The following is a 9,342-nucleotide window of genomic DNA, read 5'->3' on the forward strand; positions in this document are numbered from 1 at the left end:
TACCTCTCCAACCATCAGTTTTCTGTCCTGTAAAAAGGGAATAATGATACTTCCGCTGCCTGTGTTATAAGGTTATTGTGAAGAAAGTGTTTCATAAACCTTAAAGGTACTCTAGAAATGGTACTGTTTTTCTTAATAGCAAATTTTTCATTTGTCTTGTTAATTAGACTGTAAGCTCCAGAAGAAAAAGGACAGTGTCTCACTTTCCTTTCTTTGGTATCCCTCCCTTCCTAATACCCAGGGACTCAATAGATCAATAAATGAATTAATATATCAAAAAAATCCAGCAAATATCCACCGTAGGTCTTTAATGTTTCTATTTATTTGTAAGGAGAAAAACTGAGGACTCAACTTATCACAGAATCTTAGAGTGGGAAGAGATTGTAGATGTCGTCCAGGTCAGCCTCCTACTCCGTGAAGGGATATTATCTAAATCTCTCCATGGTGGTGAATCAAGAACTCAAAAGAAATCTGTAGGTGACAGGGAATACACTACCCTTATAATATAAACTTGACAGCTGCAAACATCTGAACATTCTCTGTTGCAAGTCCCCCTATGTTGTCAATATAAGAAGCGAACTCTCGGCCAATGGCTACCAATAGCTTCCGTCCCTTACAACCTGGGTTAAAATTGTTGGAGCTGTTTCCCTTTTCCTCACCAACCTCCTGACAGGCAATGGCCTTCTTAGACCCAATCTGAAGATCCACAGGCTGATACATGAGACTTCCAGTGGGGAAGATGGCTATGTGGAATCAATATTGCTCCCTCGTTCTCTCTCTCTCCCTGTCTCTCTCTCTCTCTCTCTCTCTGTCTCTCTCTATCTCTCTCTGTTTCTATCTGTATATTTGTGTCTCTCTCCTCTTCTCTTCCCTCCCCTCCCCCTCTTCTCCCCTTCACTCTCTCCCTCTCTCCCTCCCCCTTTTATTCTCTGCTAAACAAGGTCACAGGGTTTTGACAGAGTCCCCAGGCCTCCTGTCTTGGGACCTTCTGACTAGCTCAAAGAATTCCAGTCACTGGGAAAATATGTAATTTCTGATTCCCAAATTTCTGTTTTAATCACTCACCACTCAATCTCTTGCCAACTCTACCACTTAGGGACTCTTGTAACTGAAAAGATGCCTCACTATATCTATCCCACCAAAGACCTACTGGCCTTGGAGTCAGCTTGTTCTTATATAACACTTTATTCATAACAATAATTTACATATCTATGGGGCTTTAAGATTTACAAAACACTTTATCCTCACAACCCTGTGATGTACTAATATTATATCCCATTTTATAGATGAGGAAACAGGCTTTAAGAAGTTGAGCAATTTGCACATGGTCAACAATGAACTTTGCTCACAACTGAATTAAGTATTACAAGGATTATTAGCTCCATTTTAAAAATAGGAAAACTAAGACTTAGGGAGGCCTAAAAACGACTAGCCCGTGGTTGCAGGCCTAGTAAAAAGCAGAAGCAGAACTCAAACTCTTGTCTCCAGACTCCAGGTCCACTATACTTCATTGCCTCAGACAGTAAGGATTTAAGAAAGAATATCTTCTGTCCAGGAAGCAAGCCCTGTTTTCCAAAGTGTGTGGTAATTTTGACGTCATTTCTCAGAGTCTGAAAAAGAGATTTACCTATCAATGAAAAAATGCCTAAGAGACCAAGTAGAGACTACTCTCTTGATATTGTCAGTCTTGAAAGTTAAATATTAAGTGTTGACAAAAGTCAAAGAAATGATGACTGAGAAGGAAAGGGAGGATGAGAGAAAAGGAGATCTTGAATGAGACCACATGAATGGCTGCTCCAGAAGCTAAAGCAAAGCAAAAGTGGAAACCTTGAGGTTACAAAGGACTTAGCTTAGCTTAGAAGGGAACCTAATTTGAGGTGATTTTTGACTTAACTTTGCAAAAATGAAGAAAAATAAAAAAGGATGCTCAGGGGAAAATAAAGCTACTTTTCACCTCTGGTGTTCTGAACCTTTTAAAAATATTTAAAAGCTATAATGAAAAAGGAAGCTGGGGTGAGCTAAGGTCAAATGAAGACTTTGGAGTCTCCATATTTGAATAACAAGCTGGGTTTTCTCTGCTAAGAGCCTGTACATTCTGTTCACAAAGCCCAGATTTCTTCTCCTGGCAAGGGAATGCTTGGGCTAGGGAGGAACCGGTGCCTTTGGGGTATGCAGATGTCCTTCCCTCTCACACACAACAGAGCTCGCCTGATGAAAGTGGGAAGATTAGCAGCAATAGAGAGAAGTGCAGATCCATGAGCTGCAGATGAATAAACAAGATGTCTAAATGGCTATGATCAGAAGCTTAGTCAAATCATTCCAACATCAGAAGCTTTGAAAAATCAGAAACATCAGTCATTTTAAAAGTGGATACAAGCCTGAAAAAACAGGGAGCTGAAAGTATTTTGTTAAAGTGAGGTCAAGGAACAAATTTAGATCTGTAATTCTAATAAGACAAAATTTAACCAAAGCAATCTCAGGTGTCAGTATCAAGAAAACTTCAGGATACAAAAGCCAGATGGATGAAGGTGTGATTCTCATACTTTGGCTCAACAAGGCCAAACCCTATTCTGCTGATATGCAGAACATTTCATGGTGATTTTCTCAATCCTGTACAGAAGATAGGTTCACAAGTTTTTCAACAGTCACTCTATCATGTGCCTAGCACTCTCATAGATGGTCTGAGAGAATCTCATAAGATCACAGAATCATAGGTCTAGAGCCAGAGCCTCTCAGAAGACATCTAGCCCAACTGCTGAAATTGTCAGAGGAGGAACTTCTGTCCCAGAAAAGGGAAAAGGTACTTCAAAAAATAAAATAAATAATACATAAAATGTTAAACATCAATAACTCCTTATTGAGCACATTGAAAAAGTAGGTAGTATTTGACGGTGAAGGTTAAGTAAACTTCAATAGGTTAGAGATGGGGCAAATGGACCTTCCATTTATGAGTAAATATACCAAGACAAGAACACAAAGGACGAATCAAGGACACTGGAGCTAGATCTCTTTGGTTGAAGCATAACCAATCAGAAAATGCCTATTAAGTTTTTAGTATGTGCCAGGCACTACGCTAAGTGCTGGGAATGGAAAAAAAAATACAAAAACAAGTCTAGCCATCAAAAAGCTTACATTGAAATAATATACATGTAAGATAAATATAAAATAGAAGTGCAAGAGAGGAAGGCACCAGCAGCTTCACATAAAATATGTGATGAAGAGTAGTGTGAGATAAGGCTGGAGAGGTGGGTTGGGATCAGATTGCTGCAAGCCTTGTATACCAATCTATACACCATGAATTTCATTCAGTAGGCATTGGGGAGACATTGATAGCTTTTGAAATAAAGAATGACATTATCAGAGTTGTGCATTAGGAAGATTGAGAATATGAAAAATGGATTGAAGAGGGAGAAGAGACTAGAGGCTGAGAGTCCAGTCAAGAGGCTACCATAGTAGTTAGGTCCTCATTTCCTTTTACCTGAACTAGGGTGGTAGAAGTGGGAATGGAAAGGAGATAAAGAATGCAAGAAACATTGGGGAGATAGCATCGGCAGGACTTGTACACTGATATAGAGGATCAACAGAACAAGAGTCAAAGATAGCTTCTTTTTTCAAGCTCGTGTGCCTGGGAAGGTGATGGTATCCTCAAAAATAGAGAAACAAAAAAAAAGAGGTCAGTGTTGGGGGAAAAGATGACATGTCCCTTTGAGTTAACTTACTCCTTTTAAGCTGGAGAGAACAAACGTACACAGGACGAAACAAATGAAGATTACTCACAAAGCTACGCATTCAAGTGTTCCTGCCTTAAAAAGAGAAGTACACAAGCACTGAAGAGACAGGATTTTTTTCTGGCAGAGACTTCAAAAGGCAGCATGTTGTGGGGGAAGCAACCCTGATCGCCCTGCAAATTGGGAAGCCTGGGATCTGTCCTGGCTTTGTCAGGGTCTCACGGTGAGGGCCTAGACAGTTAACTTGGTCTCTCTGGAACTCATCTTTTCCACCTGTAAAATGGACTGATAATTCCAGAGAAATGGACTCAAGATTCAAAATGAGACATATATTTTTGGACATGGCCAATGAGGGAATTGGTTTTGCTTAACTATGCATATTTGTCAAACAAGGTTTTGTTTCGTTTTGTTTTGTTCAATGGAGATGGGGGGTGGGGTGAGAAAACAAGTGCTTGTTGTTGAAAAAAATTAAACTAAAATAAGGAGGTGGGACTAGATGATTTCTAAGGTCTCTTCCAAGCTCTAAATTCTTCAATCTCATATGCAGATGGTCTGTAAAGTCCCTGCCTTCCAGCTCTCTACGACTTCCAGACAGTAACTTGGTCAGTTGATTTTCTTTCTTTTTCTTTGATACAAGCTAAAGCCTCAGAGAGGGTAGATACTGGAGGGTAGGTAGATACAAAGAGGGTAGGTAATTTCCAGAAATGATTGTGACGCAAGGACAAAATGCATTGATAAGAGTGTAATTTTTTTTAGAAAGAGTTTATGACTCTAAAGAAAGGCCAGGATAGGCAAGAATTAAAACCTTTGAAACTGACCATCCCAGAAACCAGTAATTAATGTCCATTATTTTGGTTTTCATGATCATCTTCAAGTAATTCAGTTTTCCTCCCAAAGAGCTGGAAGAGGTAGGAGCTTTATTCAGTAAACATCCCAGGACAAGTAGTAAACACAGCAGAGTGCCTCACAGAATACCCCTTTAGGAGGTATTTTAGGAGGAGGAGGAAAAAAACTTGTATGACTTACCCACCGTTCCACAAAGCCTCAGGGAAACTGTGGAGACTAGAAAGCCTTTCTTTGGTGTTCTACAAGCCTATTCCTCCATGATGACCCATACTCTATGTACTCTGTTGTCCTTTTCCCAGGGTTTTTCTTGTTTTTAGTCAACTAGCCTTCAATAAAGTATTTTGAGACAGTGTAGCACAGTGGAAAGAGCTCTTGACTTCTAGTTCAAGAGGACCTGAGTTTGAATCCCACCTCTGCCACTTACTATCTGTATAACCTGGGGCAAGCTGCCAATTCGTCTGCACCTCAGTTTCCTCATCTGTAAAATAAGGGATTTGAACTTAGCAGCCTTTATAGTTCCTTCGAGCTTTAAATATATTTTGGTTTAAGATATTACCCCTCACAGATGGATTTACATTTTAATAAAGGAACCTTAAAAAACAAAAGGTAATGATTGAATGTCTAATGGCAGACCCTGGGATTGGGATTTCTTTTTGCAGTGGAGGTAGAGGTAAAAGAGGGATATTAGGGACATGAAGGACAGTAACATGGTGTATTACAAAAAGTACTGGACTTAGAGTTAGGAGCTCTGAGTTTCAGTTTCTAGTCATGCCACAATGATTAAATCATTTAACTTCTCTGACCATCACTTTCCTCAACTATAAAATAGAAATAAATGCTTAAATTTATATCATCATCATCATTTACATAGTAATCTAAGGTTTCTAAAGCACACTCCTCAAATCACCCCAGTAGGATAGGTAATGTAAATATTATTTTCCTTGTTTTACAAGTGAAGAAACTGAGTCTCAGAACAATTAAATTATTTGCCCAAGATTGCAGAGATAAATTTCAGGGCTAAAATAATATATGCACCACCCACCTCACAGAGGTGGTGTGAGGAAAATGCTTCCTAAACCTTGAAGTACTATATAAATATTATGGGGGTTTTTTTAGTATTTTTAGTCCTGGTGAGTCCCAAGTCACAACTGTAGGCAGAAGCCTATTCCATCTAAGTTCAAAGACCTTTATACTGAGTAATGACTCAGTATTATTGATCATTAGAATGTAATTTCCATGACAGCAGGGATTGGCTTAGCTTTTACATTTGTATTCCCAAAGCTTAGCACAATGCTTGGCATCTAGTAAGTGCTTAATAAGTGCTTTTTCATTCATTTATTCATCATAAACTGCGATTAGACATAATTTTTTGTGGCATTTCCAAAACTGACATGTAAATTCCCTCCCTCCTAGTATTAAAAATTGAAGTGACCATAGATGGTGAGGCCGCTGGATTTTCTAACTCTCTCTCTGTTCATACACCTAAGCAGAAGCTTAGAGAAAAATATCACCTTTGCTGAAAAGGGATCCCCTAGAGAAGGACAGCATGGAATGGCACAATTAAAACTATGGCCTCAAGGAAGCCAGTGGGGGAAAAGGAGGAGAGCTGAATGAAACCCATTCCCTCGGCTCTTACTACCAACTTGCCAAGGCAGAAGAATGTGGTGTTATAATCTAAATCAGTTCTGTCATACACACACACACACACACACACACACACACACACCACTTACACCCTAAACATCATCTTTATCTCTCCCAGTAGGGGTTAACAAAGATTAATCCCTTCATTTCAAATGGGGGAGATTTAAAAAAAAAAAAAGCAAACTGTGAAAAACTTCTTGAGGGAGGTTGGGGAGAAAGAAATTCTAATTCTGAATAGTTGGCCAGGAGATGTTGTAAGAATGAATAAGATCATGAATAAAAGGTCCCCTTTGGTCCCAGAGAAAAGGCACTATATTATTATTGAATTTCTACCACAGGACTCAGCATTTTTATATGTGCCATAAATATTTTGTCAGTGGTCATTGCAGAAGGTGGGTTTGGGAGCTCAGTTGGTGAATTCCCAGCTCATAATTTTCCCTCCTGTGGCATTTGTGTGCCTTTGTCCAGAAACCAAAGCATCACAGATCTCAGCACCAATTCTGGGGCAAGAACCTTTTCCTCATCTTCTAAAGCCCTGAAAACATCAGCCAAGATAAAAGGAGTAGGCATGCTTTTCCAATTACCTTTCCCAAGCTTTAAACATCTATCAATTTATCCTCTCAATTTTCATTCTAAGGCTATGGTGTGCTCTCTTTCAGAAGTTGTTTTATTCCCTTAATCTCAATGTAACTCCAGAAAACTACTTCGCCTCCCCAGATTCCCCAAGCAATCCATAACTCATCATTACATATAGATGCTCTTGTTTATGCTTTTGCCCTACAAATCGGGAGCCCTTCTATGAATCATACTTCACTTCAGTTTCAATGACATAGTCTTTCCCCGATTGTATTTTATCTGAGCATAGCTCTACTTCAGCATGAAATTAGGACAGGATGATTTTTCCTCCCTTCATTCCAGTTTTAGGGACTATACAAAATAATCCCATTGGAGAAGGTAAAGCCCCCTCCTTTCTCCTTGGCACCCTTCATCCCATCCTTCCACCACAATTTGTATTTCTATAGCTAGAGTCATAGGATGTTAGTACTAGAAGGGATGTTAGTGAAGGGAGGGATCTCAGTGATCATTCCAGTCCAATCCTCTCATTTCACAAGTGAGGATTATTAGACCCCAAGTGGTCAAGTAATTCACCCAATGCCATACAAGTAATCCATGGTAGAGTCAATGCTACAAAGAACCCAAGTATCTCTTGACTCCTGATCCAATGCTCCCTTCATCACATCTTACAGACCACTCAACTATTTTTGAAACGCATTATTGTAGGGATTATTTTTTCAATCTCACCTCACTTTCAGTCAATGAGCAAATCAAATTGGGACATATATTTATATATATTTGTGTACATACACATATATTAGGATATATGTACATACACACGTGTATATGTATATACAAATATATACATATATATATGTATATATATACATATAATCAGACATTTTTAACCAGTTCTAAAGACACCCGATATAGTTCTACTACTTCCTGTGACAATGGACAGATTACTTCCCTGCTCTGGGCCTCAGTTTCCTAATCTGTAAAATGAAGGCAAATCACTTAAATCTCTGAACCTCCATGAGATTATTCATCTATAAAAGATGAATAAATAGTTATTGTGAAACTTAAACAAGATAATGGATATAAAGTGCCTTGTAAACCTTAGAGGGCTATATAAATGTAATTTATTATTATTAGATGATTTCTAAAGCCCCTTTCTGTTCTAATATTCTCACACACAAAGTTCTGTTCTTAGAATAGTACTTTCTTCACTTTGGTAAGGACATTTCAAAATGAACTAGTCATTCCTTCTAACCAATTTTTAAAAATAAGCCTTAAAGTATTATTTTTTAAAATGTTAGTTGTATTTGCTCTTATTTTTTTCCCGAAGGGTACTCTCTAAGGTTTCACCCTTCAAGTTACCTATCCCAAGTTCACTGAAAATCCCAGGAAACAAATCCCTTAATTTTTTAAGAAACTAGTTCTTATGCTATAGTCGAAAAACACTTCTGTCTTCTATTTTCACTGGTTCTACCTCATATCCAAGCCATATCGCTTCCCCCTTACCATTATTTGGATTTGGATTACCATTCTCAGTACCCCATTGATGTTTGAAATGTTGGCTGGGAAGCTTATTCCTTTTAGGTATAAAAAGTATAAAGTTTCAGTCTTTCCTACCTTAGGCTCGCTGGGTGAAGAAGGGGGCCTCTTGACCATCGCCTGCCTGCGGGGACACTGCACCAGGGAACCTCATCGCTGCTGTTTACAGAAGCCTGGCGGTCTTAAATTGGGAGCACTGGTGCCTTCTGCTTTCAGACAGTTCAGCAAACCAGGCAGATCAGTTGCAAGTGTTATCTGTAAACAGCTTCCTGTTTGAAATAGATCAGCTGTCCAGCCCGGATAATAATTAGGAGGAAAAAGTGTGGGAAAGTTGAAAACATGATGTCAGGGTTCTCATTACAGCCATGTAGATGGCCCTGTTGGAGAATCCCTTTTTTTAACCCTTTAGCAGTAACTGTTTTCACAAAAACCCTACAGCATTTCAGAAGATCATACATGGATCAAAAGCTAAATGGGACCTGGGGACCAAACTCCTCATTTCACATTTAAGGAAAATGAGGCTCCAGCAGACTAAGTGACTTGCCCAAGGTCACATAGGTTATTAAGTTGACAGAGCTCCTTTTTTAAACCCGATTCTACTAATAGGCTTATACTAACCCAAGGATATCATTGATTTTAAAAGAATAAGAAAGAAAAGAAAGGTGTTATTTATACCACAATATTTATAGTAACACTTTTTGTGGTAGCAGAGAATTGGAAACAAAGTAGATGTCCATTGACTGGGGGATGGCTAAACAAATTCTGGTGCATGAATGTAATGGATTATTACCTTGGTACAGCAAACGATGAATATAGTAAATGCAGAGGACCAGGGAAAGTGTTCTCAGTAATTCAATAAGCATTGTCTAAGTGTCTAGTATAGGAAGGCACCATACTAAGCACAGGGGGATACAAAGGCAAAAGATAGTCATGGTTCTCAAATTCACAGCTGATGGGGGAGAGAGCACGCAAACGACTATGTACAGATGTGAACTCGTGCAAAGTGAAGTAA

The 9,342-nt window shown here is 38.9% G+C and overlaps 1 protein-coding gene across 2 annotated transcripts in view; it reads right to left on the reverse strand.

Moving 5' to 3' along the window:
* COLEC11 (collectin subfamily member 11) overlaps positions 1–8,586 on the reverse strand; it is a 68,266-nt gene extending 59,680 nt beyond the window's left edge. For both annotated transcript variants that reach the window (XM_036753053.1, XM_036753052.1), the window contains exon 1: positions 8,409–8,586. The gene's annotated coding sequence lies outside the window, so the exon portion shown is untranslated. The remainder of the gene's footprint in view (positions 1–8,408) is intronic.
* Between the last annotated feature and the right edge of the window lie 756 nt (positions 8,587–9,342).

The sequence above is a fragment of the Trichosurus vulpecula genome, chromosome 3 (assembly GCF_011100635.1).
Source record: "Trichosurus vulpecula isolate mTriVul1 chromosome 3, mTriVul1.pri, whole genome shotgun sequence".
NCBI classification, from domain to species: Eukaryota; Metazoa; Chordata; class Mammalia; order Diprotodontia; family Phalangeridae; genus Trichosurus; species Trichosurus vulpecula.